This window comes from Eretmochelys imbricata, chromosome 4, assembly GCF_965152235.1.
Source record: "Eretmochelys imbricata isolate rEreImb1 chromosome 4, rEreImb1.hap1, whole genome shotgun sequence".
Classification (NCBI taxonomy): Eukaryota; Metazoa; Chordata; order Testudines; family Cheloniidae; genus Eretmochelys; species Eretmochelys imbricata.
In genome coordinates, this window is record NC_135575.1 from 142,419,102 (window position 1) to 142,432,866 (window position 13,765).

Sequence of the window (13,765 nt, forward strand, 5' to 3'; positions counted from 1 at the left end):
TGCCTAGCTGCTCGGGTCAAAAAGGGGCCACAAGAGTAACAAGCTACAGGGATTCTCTAAAACAATCTGTCTGCGATGGGATTCGGCCTAGAGACAGATGGACCTTCAAAGGATCTGAGCTCACCTTCCAAGAAGCACCCGAATGTTCAGATGCTTCTCTGGCTGCCTCCGATTAGCATACGTGGGGGCTAGAAATCTCAGGAGAAGAAGGGTGTTTTGTCTCAGATCCTTCCTTGTTCTGTCGAATCCCAGGGTCCTTCTGGGAAACATGAGCAAAATAAATAGGGAAGGTTGAACAGCTCCAGCCTCGGTGTGGGATAATCTGGGGCATCTGGATGTGTTCTGAGCTGGTGCAGGGACAGCTGTTTTAGGTACAGCTGGCAAATGGGGCAGGTCACCCCTTTTCTGGAACCAATTGTCGTTAGATTTTTATATATAAGTATAAAACTGAAGTCTGCTTGGCACCTTGCTCCTCCTGGTTTCCCCTCCCAGCCCAGCCTCCAACGCTTATGCAGACATTCAGACGGCTTAAAAATAGACCCAGCTATTGCCACTGTAATGAAAGATGCACTACTCAGGCAAAGAGTGAAAAGCACTTTCCAAAGATGGAGAAGTATTGCTAGCTCTTTGCCCAGATTGGGGAAACTGAGGCACAGCCAGGGTAAGTGACTCGCCAAAGGTCAGTGGTCCCCATTACAATAAGATCTAAGCACTTCACGATTTTTACCATTGTTACCCACACACACCCCCTCCTGTGAAGTAAGGCAGTGCTGTTATCCCCACTTTACAGATGGTGAAGTAAGGCGCAGCGAGACAAAGATGCTCTCTTCAACTGAAATCAGAGCCCCAACCAGGGCATTGCGCTGGTTTAACTCATCTGGTTTCAGTTCACTCCTTTAGTTAAGAGGGCACACCTCTCAGGGTAGACAAGGCCTATGTTGAGTCAAACACCATACTTGGGTAGTAAGGGGAAATTGAGGTAGAGTGGCTAAGACCACATTTTTCAAACGTAGAGGCCTAAATTAGGCATCTAGTTAAGTGGCCTGTTTTTTTCAGAGGTGCCAAGCATTGACTAGTCAATGGGCAGGAGGTCAGCACCGCTTTAAATCAGGCTACCTATTTGGGTACTGGAGGATGGATGCGGGCACCTAATTCTGGGCACACTACTTTGAAATTTTTGCCCTAAGAGGCTCACCGAAGAGCGCACAGAGAGTCAGGGGCCCTTCCACCCTCACTCTCGCTTCCAGAGAAAACCTGTGAGTTACTGAGCATACAACTTGAAGACACCCCATTGAGCTAGTCTGCGTGTAAATTTCTAACCAGTAAGGTAGAGGAAGGCTGGGCAAGTGGGGTAATTAACCACTGGAACAACTTACCAAGAGTCGTGGTGGATTCTCCATCATGGGCAATTTTTAAATCAAGACCTGGTGATTTTCTAAAAGATCTGTTCTGGTTCAAACAGGAATTAATTCAGGGAAGTCCCATGGCCTCTGTTGTGCAGGTCAGGTTAGATGATCATAGCAGTCCCTTCTGGCTTTATAACATAATCTACTGATTAGTTTCCATGCGCCCTATTTCCCCATCTCCCAGCAAGCTTGGGAGGGTAACTATATTAGCACTTGTGAGGGGCGCAGAGCCTGTCGGAATGGGAGCCAGGTGAGTACCGTAGACAGACAGGGCTGCTGTTGGGTTTGCCAGCCGACAGAAGACGCTACAGAGGACTCGTCCAGCAAACGTCCCCACCCTTGTGCAATTGGTGGCTGGGCGGAGTGCAGCCGAAGTGCAAACCGGGTCACTCGCCGTGCTCGAAGCTCGTCCGGAGCCCTGGCTCTGTGAATACTTGCTCGTCTCATCACCAAACCATCATCAACCCGCCCCCCTTTTTTTTTAAGGGGTGGGGATGGAGCATTTCTCTCTTTTCACTTTGAGCCAATTCAAGTGCAACTCAGAGTGCAGACGCCTCGGGGCCTGGCGAGGGGCTACAAAGCCTTGAGCAAAAGCCATTGCCGTCCACTGACTGGCCTGGGTGAAACAGGCTGGAAGAGCCAGGGTCTGGCTCCCCAGATTCTGCATCAGAAAATCCACCTGGCTAATACTGCTTGAGTTCTCAGCCACGACAGAAGACTGAATGGGCCCCTGACATGGAACCACACGGGGCCTTTTGTGGGTCCAGATTGCCGTCCACTGGCCGGGCCCTGAGGGGAAAAGCTTGCCCCCTGCCTCTGTCGTTTGTAACACAGTCACACCTCGAAGCCCCAGCCACAGTAAGAAACAGACTCTCCTGTGTACTCTTACCAATGAAACAGACAAGAGTGAGAGGGGAAAGAGAGATCCAGAAAAGGGAAGTGATTTGCCCAGGGTCGCGGAGCAGAGAATCCCAGGAGTGCATCTAGCTACAGTACTGATCTGCTGCCCTCACCATGGTATCTGCAGACCTGTACAGACCTGCAATTATCCCCATTGTACAGATGGGAAACTAAGGCACAGAGGCTCAGGCCCAGGGTTTTTAAAGCTATGGAGGCCCCGAACTCCCAGTGGCCCCAAGAAACATGCCCAAGATCACACTGAAAGTCTATAGCAAAACGGGCTAGTGCCCTACCCACTGGATGATCCTGAATCTCCAGCTGGTGCTCTAGCCAAGGGACCCCTCTGCCTCCTCATTCCTGCTGGTGTCTCTCCCACAGCTAAAGCAAAGCTCCTCATTCTCCTGGGATGCCAATCCAGCCAGTTCCAGAAGCACCCTGATGATGGTGAGGGTCAGCATGCAGCCAGTAGCCACAACATCCATCATCACTGCCTCAGGCTCCCCAAGGCTATCTTCGAGAGGTACCCCAGGTCCCGACAGGGGGAAGTTAAAGGTCATTGCCGCAGTGGGGCTGTCGGGTAAAGGAAAGGAAGCGAGGGAGGTTACCCAGAGGGCCTGGCCCTGGCTTAACTCATTCCTGATGGCTTGCTGTTAGAAAACAGGGCTCTGCAATAAGGGAGAACAATACGCTTAAGGTCTAGCCAATAAAAGGTTACGAGCCATGCCTCAGAGCCTGGCAACAATATCACATTTGATCGTAACCCACGGATGTCTTGTAAATCATTATTTGAGAACCCACCGCCTGTGCATGGCGCATGTTTTTATTTAGGACCTTGTGCTGTCTCAGACATATATAGCACTGGGATCAGGTGGTGAGATGTTTGATTTGGGGCCCTTCTGTAGCTTGGACTGTACACTGAATGGCAAGACATACAAGGGGATGTTGCATGGGAGGGGTTGATGCATGAGCTACTTTTGCCTCTTGGGAAGAAGGGCCCAGTGCGTGAAAGTGGGGCTCCATATGTCGCCGTCAAGTTGTGATGCCTTTGTTTCCCATGTACCGTGACTTCAACGCGGCTGTGTGCTGGACCATCAGGCATTTTGTTCTTGGGGTCACTGCAGCTGCAGCATTGACCAGAAAAGTACCACCCTGGCTAAGCAACAAAGTAGAAAAGGCAGAGAGAGGCAAAAAGGCATCCTTTAAAAATTGGAAGTCAGATCCTACTGCGGCAAATAGACTGGAGCATAAACTCTGGCAAGTTGAGTGTGAAAGTATCCTGGGGCAGGCCAAAAAAGAATTTGAAGAGCAACTAGCAAAAGACTCAAAAACTAACAGAAAAAAAAATAAGTACATCAGAAGCAGGAAACCTGCTGAACTATCAGTGGGGCCAGTGGATGATCACAGTGCTAAAGGAGACAAGGCCATTGTGTAGAAGCTACATGAATTCTGTACATCAGTCTTCAGTGCAGAGGATGTGAGGGAGATTCCCACACCTGAGCTATTCTTTTTAGGTAACAAATCTGAGGAACTGTCTGAAACTGAGGTGTCATTAGAGGATGTTTTGGAACAAATTGATAAATTAAACAGTAATATGTCACCAGGAACAGATGGTATTCTCTCAAGAGTTCTGAAGGAACTCAAATAAGAAATTGGAAAACTACTAACTGTGGATAAGCTATTACCAGCAGGACAGTGGGGTGGGAGGAGGTATTGTTTCATATTCTCTGTGTATATATAAAGTCTGCTGCAGTTTCCACGGTATGTATCTGATGAAGTGAGCTGTAGCTCACGAAAGCTCATGCTCAAATAAACTGGTTAGTCTCTAAGGTGCCACAAGTACTCCTTTTCTTTTTGCGAATACAGACTAACACGGCTGTTACTCTGATAACTGTGGTATGTAACCCATCATTTAAATGAGCTTCTGTACCAGATAACAGGAGGATAGCTAATATGACACCAATTTTTAAGAAAGTCTCTAGTTGTGATACTGGCAATTACAGGGTTAAGCCTAACTTCAGTACAAGGCAAATTGGTTGAAACTATATTAAATAACAGAATTATCAGATACATCGATAAACATGATTTGTTGGGGAAGAGTCAACACAGCTTTTGTAAAAGGAACACGTTTCACCAATCAATTAGAATTCATCAATCTATTAGAATTCTTTGAGGGAGTCAACAAACATGTGGACAAGGGTGATCCAGTGGCTATAGTGTCCTTGGACTTTCAGAAAACCTTTACCCAGGTCCCTCATCAAAGGCAAAGAAAACAGTCATGGGATAAGAGGGAAGGTCCTCTCATGGATCAGTAACTGGTTAAAAGACAGGAAATAAAGAATAGGAATAAATAATTTTCACAAGGGAGAGAGGTAAATGTGGTGTCCCCCCGGGGTCTGTACTGAGACCTGTTTTGTTCAACATATTCATAAATTATCTGAGAAAAAGGGCTAAACAGTGAGGTGGCAAAATTTTCAGCCAATACAAAATTACTCAAGATAATTAAGCCCAAAGCAGAGAGCAAGGAGTTACAAAAGAATCTCACAAAACTGGGCAACAAAATGGCAGATGAAATTTAGTGTTAAGAATGCACATTGGAAAACATTACCCCAACTATACATACAAAATGATGGGGTCTCAATTAGCTGTTACCACTTCAGAAAGAGACCTTGGAGTCATTGTGGAGAGTTCTCTGGAAACATCCACTCAATGTGCAGCAGCCGTCAGAAAAGTTAACAAAATGTTAGGAACCATTAGGAAAGGGATAGAAAATAAGACCATAAATAACATAATGCCACTACATAAATCCATGGTATGCCCACCTCTTGAATATTGTGTGTGCAGTTCTGGTCCCCCCATCTCAAAAAAAACTATATTAGAATTGGAAAATGTGCAGAGAAGGGCAACAAAAATGATGAGGGGGATGGAACAGCTTCCCATATGAGGAGAGATTGATAAGACTGGGACTGTTCAGCTTGGAATAGAGATAAGGAAGGTGGAATATGATTGAGGTCTATAAAATCGTGACTGGGGTGGAGAAAGTGACTAAGGACGTGTTATTTATTCCTTCTCATAACACAAGAACCAGGGGTCACCCAATGACATTAATAGGCAGCAGGTTTAAAACAAACAAAAGGAAGTGTTTCTTCACAAAATGCATGGTTAACCTGTGGAACTCATTGCCAGGGGATGCTGTGAAGGCCAAGACTATAACAGGGTTCAAACAAGAATTAGATAAGTTCATGGAGGATAGGTCCATCAAGCCAAGATGATCAGGGATGCAACGCCATGCTCTGGATATCCCTAGCTGAGTGACAGAAGCTGGGACTGGATGATGGTATAGATCACTCGATAAGTTCCCTGATCTGTTCATTCCCTCTGAAGCACCTGGTATTGGCCACTGTCAGAAGACAGGATACTGGGCTAGATGGACCATTGGTCTAACCCAATATGGTCATTCTTATATTAGACACACACGCACACACAGGTACACATACACACAATGCTCTTGTGTTCTCACACACTGTTCACTTTAAGTTAAACTGAAAGTCTTTCAGACTTAGAGTTTATGGTCACTCTACGTGTGAAAAAATATAACACCTGGTTCCTACCTGGTGACTGGAGTAATATTTGACTCTTGATAACATGCACACCCAAGGACTTTCAAGCACCTTACAAACATTAATAACTCCATCTTTTAATGTGGCTAGCCCTCAGGATTGTGACAATGTCACTGAAAATGTGAACCAATTGTAAGCAGACACAGTGAAGCCTGCCTGAGTTTGCAAATAGCCTGGAACAAAATCCTGAGAGCTGCGAACTGGCCCATTCATCTCAATGGGGCATTAACACAAAAAAACCCCTAATGATGATTATTCAGATGTCAACACAGTCATAGATTTAGCAGGTTATGCCTCCCTAGGTAGCTCAAACTGTCTCCCATACCACTTTAGAGCCCAAAACATCCGTCACTCTCCAGCCCTTCTCCCAGTACAACAGTTACAAGGCCATTGAGCCGTTTCCATTAAAAGTGATATTCTACAATAACAAGACACTTAGGTAGCAGGGGTCCGTGGTGCCAAATGGCCACGACCACCTCACACGGCTTAATTCCCCGCGTCCCAGAGCTCCGCGGGATCCTTACAGATCTGGTGCAGCCAGGTTAATCACAAATGACTCTGGTCGTGCAGTGTCCTCTCCTGACCTGAGGTCCAATCTCCAGGGGTTGAAATGTGGGGACTTTATCTCCGAATTGGGCTATATGACCAACAAGGGCCAGCCGGTGGTGACTGATGATGCCTTCAATCGCCTTGAGGCCAGTTCTCAATAATATATCCCTATGAATGATCAAATCAAACCATCTTATGCCCAGTAGTTGCCACCGGCAACATATATGAAATGCCTCCAGCCTCCTGATGCCTTGTTTAAGTAGCATCCATGTTTCAGATCCATATAAGAGGATCAGAAGTACACAGGTTTGATAGCTCCCTGTTTGTGTATATAATTTCCCCTTCTTTAGGCTCCAGACCCTGGGCAGGTCTTTCATGCCTGAGGCTGCTAAACCAATTCTCCCTAAGCTGTTTGACTGGCTGCACCCATGTGATGACAATTTAGTGCCTAGATAGATGAAATCATCCACTACTTCTACAGTTTGTCGAGCAGCACAGACCCCTTGTATCACAACTTCGGGGCTGACCCCCTGGATTTTTGTTTTGTCCAAGAAACCCTTAGCCGAAGGCCTAGTCGCACACACTGGACGCTCTTTAATCATCTTTAAGGTCATTTGCGTCCGGGCTAAAGAAGACAATGTCATCCTCATAATCCAAGTTGATAAAAGAAGTTGATGTGACAGTTATCCCAGTCTTTGTGGAGATGTGTTCCAGGTGCCAATCCACTGTGTGGCAAAACAGGGCTGGGAGTCAGGGCACAGCCCTGCTTCATCGCAGCTTTTGTCTAATCCCCATTGAAGCTCAAGGTCCCCCATCACACCCACACCTCTAAGCCTTTATATAAATCTTGACTCAACCTCAGGAGGATGTTGGGAACAGCAAAGCCTTGTAGGACCTGCCACAGGGCAGTTCTGTTGACACAATCAAAGGCTGCCTTTAGGTCTACATACGCTGCTGCCAAAGGACAATTGAATTTGCGATGGATCTCAGAGAAAAGGCAAAGATGGAATATAGCGTCCATTATAGCACGCCCCACAAGGAAGCCCGGTTGCACCCAGCATAGCCCCAAACTGCCAAGGTGGGGATGCTGTGCTGAGTGCATTGTTCATTGTCACACTGAATAAAACCCAACTTTGGGGGAATTTATCTGATGCTGCTGCAGAACTGAACGGCCTCCTGACCATTATTGACTCCTGGGCTCTTCTTGAAAAATTTAGGTCCAAGTCTCCAGGGGGTACACAGGGCCTCGATTGCAATGAAGCACCTCCTGTGCGAATGTTACTGCTGCCCTCTTCTGGTTGAAATCAAAACAGCTCAACTGTGTGTCACAGGCCCTAGCCGGATAACCCTGGTGAGCACAAAATGTTCCTGGAACTATTGCGAAGAATGAACATATTGGTAAGAATCATGGCTTATTGGAGGATCGGTTACAATCTGAGCAAGAGCATAAAGTTTCCTCAAATAAAAGGGCCCTTTTCCTCAGCTAAATTGATTGGAGCAAACCTGGTGCTGACGCGTGTGATAATCATCTAGCCCAGGTCCTTCTTTCCACCGCTTCTTCCATCTCACTGTGATCAAGATTCTAGATATTAAGGCCAGAAAGGCCTGTCATGATCATCCAGTCTGACTTCCTGCAGAACACAGAGAACCTCACCCAGTGAGTCCTGGGCCGGGTTCCATGACCTGGGGATTGGCTCTGATACCAGCTCTGGGATGGAGAAACATTTCAGAACCCCTCAGGCCTGGCAGCTCCAAGCTGAGGCCTGTGGAAGAGATTGGCGAGGTCTGGGCAGGTGGCTGAGAAGCCAGGAGTGGAAATATATTAATTTCAATCCGAACATTGGCGGTCCTGGAGATAAAGCACAAAGTGAGAGCCGAACGCCTGCTGCCATGTTAGATCCTCTAACTCCATGGATGAATCCTCCGCCCCTTCCCCCTCCAGACCCCAGGGCCCAGCAGTAGCTTTCCTGCTCTCATCAGCCTGACAAGGTTAACAAGGCAATATTGACCTGGTAGCCTTTAACATGTAATTAGCTTGTGGCATCACGTTACGTGTGACCGGGCTGCTTTATTTATGGAAACTCTGACTTGCTGTTCCCACATTTGGTTAGCAAAGGGAGGGATGGAGGAAGGGAGCTGTGGGGGAGTGCGGGGGGGGGGGTTCTTTCTCTCTCTCTCTCTCTCTCTTTATCTGCTGTTCATTACAGACCTCCCGACAAAGCCTCTGGAGCAGAGAAATGGAACATTCCCTGACATGTCGAATCAGTTCAGCCAAAGCTTGGAACATCCCCGTCATTGCCATGGCCAAAGTAAACACCCCAGGCCATCAATACGATTATTATTATTATTATTCTAAGTCAGTGCGCTGGATGGAAACCATGAACTGGTTTTCTAAGTTCTCAGGATCTGGTTTTTTTACTGAATAACAAGAGACAGAGAAAAAATAAAACCCGAGGCCACCACATCTGCAGTGACACAGGGTGAGCTATTTGCTCAGCTGAACAGAGAGGGAGACATGCCCTGTATATGTGTGTGTGTGTGTGTCTCTCTCTCTGTTTTTCAAACTTGAAGGCTGAGGTATGACACCACAGGCAGCCAGTGTGGGCTGGTGTTTAGCAGCCTGGACTAGGACTCTGAAAATCTGGGTTTAAATCCTGACTGTGCCCCAGACCCCCTAGCTATTTTACGTAATCTCTCTGCGCCTTAGCTTCCCTAGTGTATAAAATGGGGGTGCTAATGCTGCCTTCCTGTAGGGGGCGCTGTGAGGATAAACTCATTAATCACAGGGTTAGAAAGGACCGCGAGGGTCATCTAGTCTAACCCCCTGGCAAGATGCAGGATTTGTTGTGTCTAAGCCCCTCTGTGTGCAGTCGAAGGGACATTCTCCATAGTCCCTGGTAGGAGCCAGTTAACACCCAGTCACTGTACTCAGGGCCTGGGGGGTGGGCTGGAGGCGCTGGGGTCCCCAGCAGGAGGTGTGAACGCAGGAGAGGAATAATTGAGCTGAAAAGTCGATTTGACTCCGGGTCCAAATGTTTCTGACGCGGTCTTCTGGGCAGCAGGGCAGGGCTGCTGTGATATGCCCCCTCGCAGGGCGTGCAGGTTGGTACAAACTCGAATCATAGAAGTGGTAGGACTGGAAGGGACCTTGAGAGGTCACCGAGTCCAGTCCCCTGCACTCATGGCAGGACTAAGCATTATCGAGACCATCCCTGACAGGGGTTTGTCCAACCTGCTCTTAAACATCTCCAGTGATGGAGATTCCACCATTTCCCTGGGCAGTTTGTCCCAGTGCTTCACCACCCCGTACGTTCCAGCTGGGCACTTACTCTGAGCAGCAAGACGGGAGCTCTCCTGCCATAGCACCAGTGAGGGGAAAGGGCCACTCTCCCATACCCATGGCAGTGGTTAGGTCACAAACGTACTTCCGAAGAGAAACGCAAAGGGCTATTCTGGGTTAATTTGAGCTGGCAGGATTGCTCAATGTGAACAAGATAGCCCTCTTTCCTGATTACTGTTTGTGTCCCTGAACCCCTGGAGGCCTGAGCTGATATCAGGGCCCATTGTACTAAGTGCTGCACTAGGGTTGCCAAGTCTCCGGTTTAAAAGGCACGCTAGCGGCTCTGGTCAGCACTGATGACCAGGCCATTAAAAGTCCAGTCAGTGACACAGTGGGACTAAGGCAGGCTCCCAGGTCAGGAACCGTGGCCAATGGGAGCTGTGGGGGTGGCGCCTGCAGACAGAACAGCATGCAGACCCACCTGGCCGCGCCTCCGCGTAGGAGCCAGAGGGAGGACATGCCATTGCTTCCAGGAGCTGCCTGAGGTAAGCAATGCCCAGAGCCTGCACCCCCTCCTGCGCCCCAACCCCCTGACCCAGCCCGAAGCACCCTCCTGTACCCCAAACCCCTCATCCCCAGCCCCACCCCAGAGCCTGCACCACCAGCCAGAGCCCTCACACCCCTCCCCCCGCACTCCAACCCTCTCCCCTAGCCCCCTCCCATACTCCAAACCCCTCAGCCCCAGCCCGGAGCCCCCTCCTGCACCCCTAATCCCTCATCCCCAGCCCACCCCAGACCCCACACCCCCCAACCAGAGCCCTCACCTCCTCCTGCACCCCAACCCCCTGAGCCAGCCAGATGAAAATGAGCAAGTGAGTGGGGAGAGTGAGTGACAGAAGGAGGGGGGATGGAGTGAACAGGGGTGGGGCCTTGGAGTAGGGGCGGGGCCCCAGAGGTGGGGCAGGGCCTCAGAGGAGGGGCAGGGCAAGGGTGTTCAGTTTTGTTTAAGTATAAAGTTGGCAACCCTATGCTGTACGAACACAGTGAAAGATAGGCCTTTGCCCTCAGTTGGGGCCCAGTCCACCTATCAGACCTTGATATTTACAAAGTAATTGTTTGATGGACAGTTTACTCAAATTCTAGCCTCTGGCAAGTTTGCATACAGTTCATCTTGACTATTTGCTGCGTGTAACTGGGTCACCTAAGTGACATGATATTGTCACTGCTCACTGATTGGAGGATCTTTCCAAGCAGGAGGATGCCATACAACAGATAATGGATAAAAGATACACTTGTCCACTCGCCAAACCGCTCGCTCACAAGTGAATAAAGTTACCCAAACAGAGCCCAGCCGTGCCTCAAATCTGTGCAAACTCATTTGCATGAATATTTAGGACCAGCAAATAAATTGGGTCACAAGTCGAGCTCGTCGGGAATGTTTCAAGAAACCGGGTTTTTGCTGGAAAATTCTGATTTGTCAAAGCCAAAAAATTTTGCAGCAAAGGGTTGGGATGATGAAAATTTCCTCAGGAAGGTTTCCCAAGTCCGAGAGAGAAAGAGAGAGAGACCTCCCTTCCCCGAAGAGCCAATAAGCTGACGGTTAGGGGCAAAACACTCACCTTGCATGTGGAAAAAATGGGGTTCAACTTGCTGCTCTGAATCAACCAAAGTAGGGACTTGAACCTGGGTCTCCCACATCGCACCCAAATACTCTAATGAGCAGGCAGGGGGAGGAAAGCTTAGCGTCCCTCTTGTTTTTCACCAAAAAAATGAAAGACCTCATTTTCCTCCTGATGAAAAAAGGGAAAACATCGAAATCTTGAAAATGTTTACAGGATGGGAAAAGTATTTCCCACCTAACTCTGCCAGGGACCTTCAGCACTGAAGCACAAAGCTAAAGGAGTAACTCCATTGTCTGGCTGCAGTGGTAGGCTGTTATCTTCTGTGTAAACCAGACTCGCTAGAGGAGAACATTACCTATACTTCATATGTGTATTACAGAAATAGCTGCAGTCCCAATTCCCGTCCCCAGACACTGCTACCACTTATCTAACTATGAACCTCCAAGACAGCTGCGCTCCTCTCGGATAAATCAGATCATAAAACGCATGAGACCTGGGCACAAAGCATCTGCGGTCAAGGGGATCTGGCTGTATAACAAACCACAGGAGAGAATCTGGAGTCTGATCACCTCTTGAAAATGGTGCAGAACCTTCCTCCTTGACAATGTTTTTCCACCATAGCCACAAGGACTTTCAAAGCATTGCCAAAGCCTGGTCTCGCCTTGTACACATCTAGCTCTTCACCATACCATCTGAGCACCAAGTAGGTGCGCATCTGTTGCTGTGTAGGAATTTCTCAACATTAATACAGCTTAGTTCACTGCAATATTTCCACCCCAGCCCCAGACATTCAAAAATTGTGATTCAGGGCCCCAGCAATCATGAGATTGAAAACAAACAAACATTAGGTCCTTTTTTATTTGCCGTCCCTTTTTGGAGTCTTTGAAGCCCTTCTCCACATCCATGAAGGCTAGAAACTTACTCCTCTTTGGGTTTAAATGAAAGCCTCGAGTCTCCTGTGATCACCTGACTCCGGGAGCTGGGATTTGAATGTCACCACACAATACCATGAAGTTAATCAGCTGAGAGTGGCCTGCTCACTTGTACATTCTGTTTGTGGCCAGTCACATTTCCTTCTCCTCACATGCCAACCACAGTGCTGTGGTGTTTGGGTTACTAACGAGGCAGGGGAATCATTCAAATTAACTCCTTTAAAAAAATCTGATTTCTTTGTAAGTAATGCACAAAAATGGATCCGTTCTTATTAGATTACAAGGCAGCTGATGAGAAGCAGGAACCGCACTGCTTGGGCTATTTCAAAGCAAGGCTGGAGGGAGCACTAAAAAATATACTGCAAGCATCAGTCCTGCATTGAGTGATGTGATGTATTGAAACTGTGTTAAAATTACAAGCTATTGCTTTGAGTGTAGGGTGTTTCCTGGTTCTACTTGCATCCAGGTGTCTCTGTCAGGTGACACGTGATGAGAATCAGTTCTGCCTAGATTAAAGTCGGGTGAGCAGCCTGCTTTCTCTCTCTCTGTTTTGGGGTTCTAGTGTGGTAATGTTCTGAATTCTAAGAAATAAAGTCATGTTACCATTAAAAAGAACAGGAGGGCTTGTGGCACCTTAGAGACTAACAAATTTATTAGAGCATAAGCTTTCATGGGCTACAGCCCACTTCATCGGATGCATAGAATGGAACATATAGTAAGATATATATATATATACTTACAGATAAGTTGGAAATTGCCATACAAACTGTGAGAGGCTAATTAGTTAAGACGAGCTGTTATCAGCAGGAGAAAAAAACTTGTGTAGTGATAATCAAGATGGCCCATTTAGATAGTTGACAAGAAGGTGTGAGGATACTTAACATAGGGAAATAGATTTAATATGTGTAATGACCCAGCCTCTCCCAGTCTCTATTCCAGGTTAATGGGATCTAGTTTGCAGATTAATTCAAGCTCAGCAGTTTCTCCTTGGAGTCTGTTTTTGAAGCTTTTCTGTTGCAAAAGTACAGTCTTCCAACAAGAGTATGTTGTGTTTTTCTCCGAGTTCTCTGTGTGTAGGCTGGGAACTTAACAGATAAGCAGGGCAAAACTGGAGGTTTTAACAGATCTTTTCCACCTCTATCTTTACACCCCTTTTCCCCCTCCGTATTTTTCCAAGCTCTAAATTTCAGGCCTCAGATTCCCTGAGGATTATCCCCTTGAAGAGGGTCCCCCAGTGCAGAGTTCAAACTGTTTAGCAACAGGAAAGAGAGACACCATCCCCGCTTTCTCCTGACCCTGACGAAAACCCCAGGGCAGCCTTGATGGCGTAGCTGTGGCAGCTCGGTTTAGAAAACTCTCTTGGGTGGCATTTGCGTGTTTTACCTCCTTCCAGTGCCACAGACAACTTTTTTGTTCTTAACACAGTAGCCAGCTGCTACCGAGGAACAAAAGACCCTCA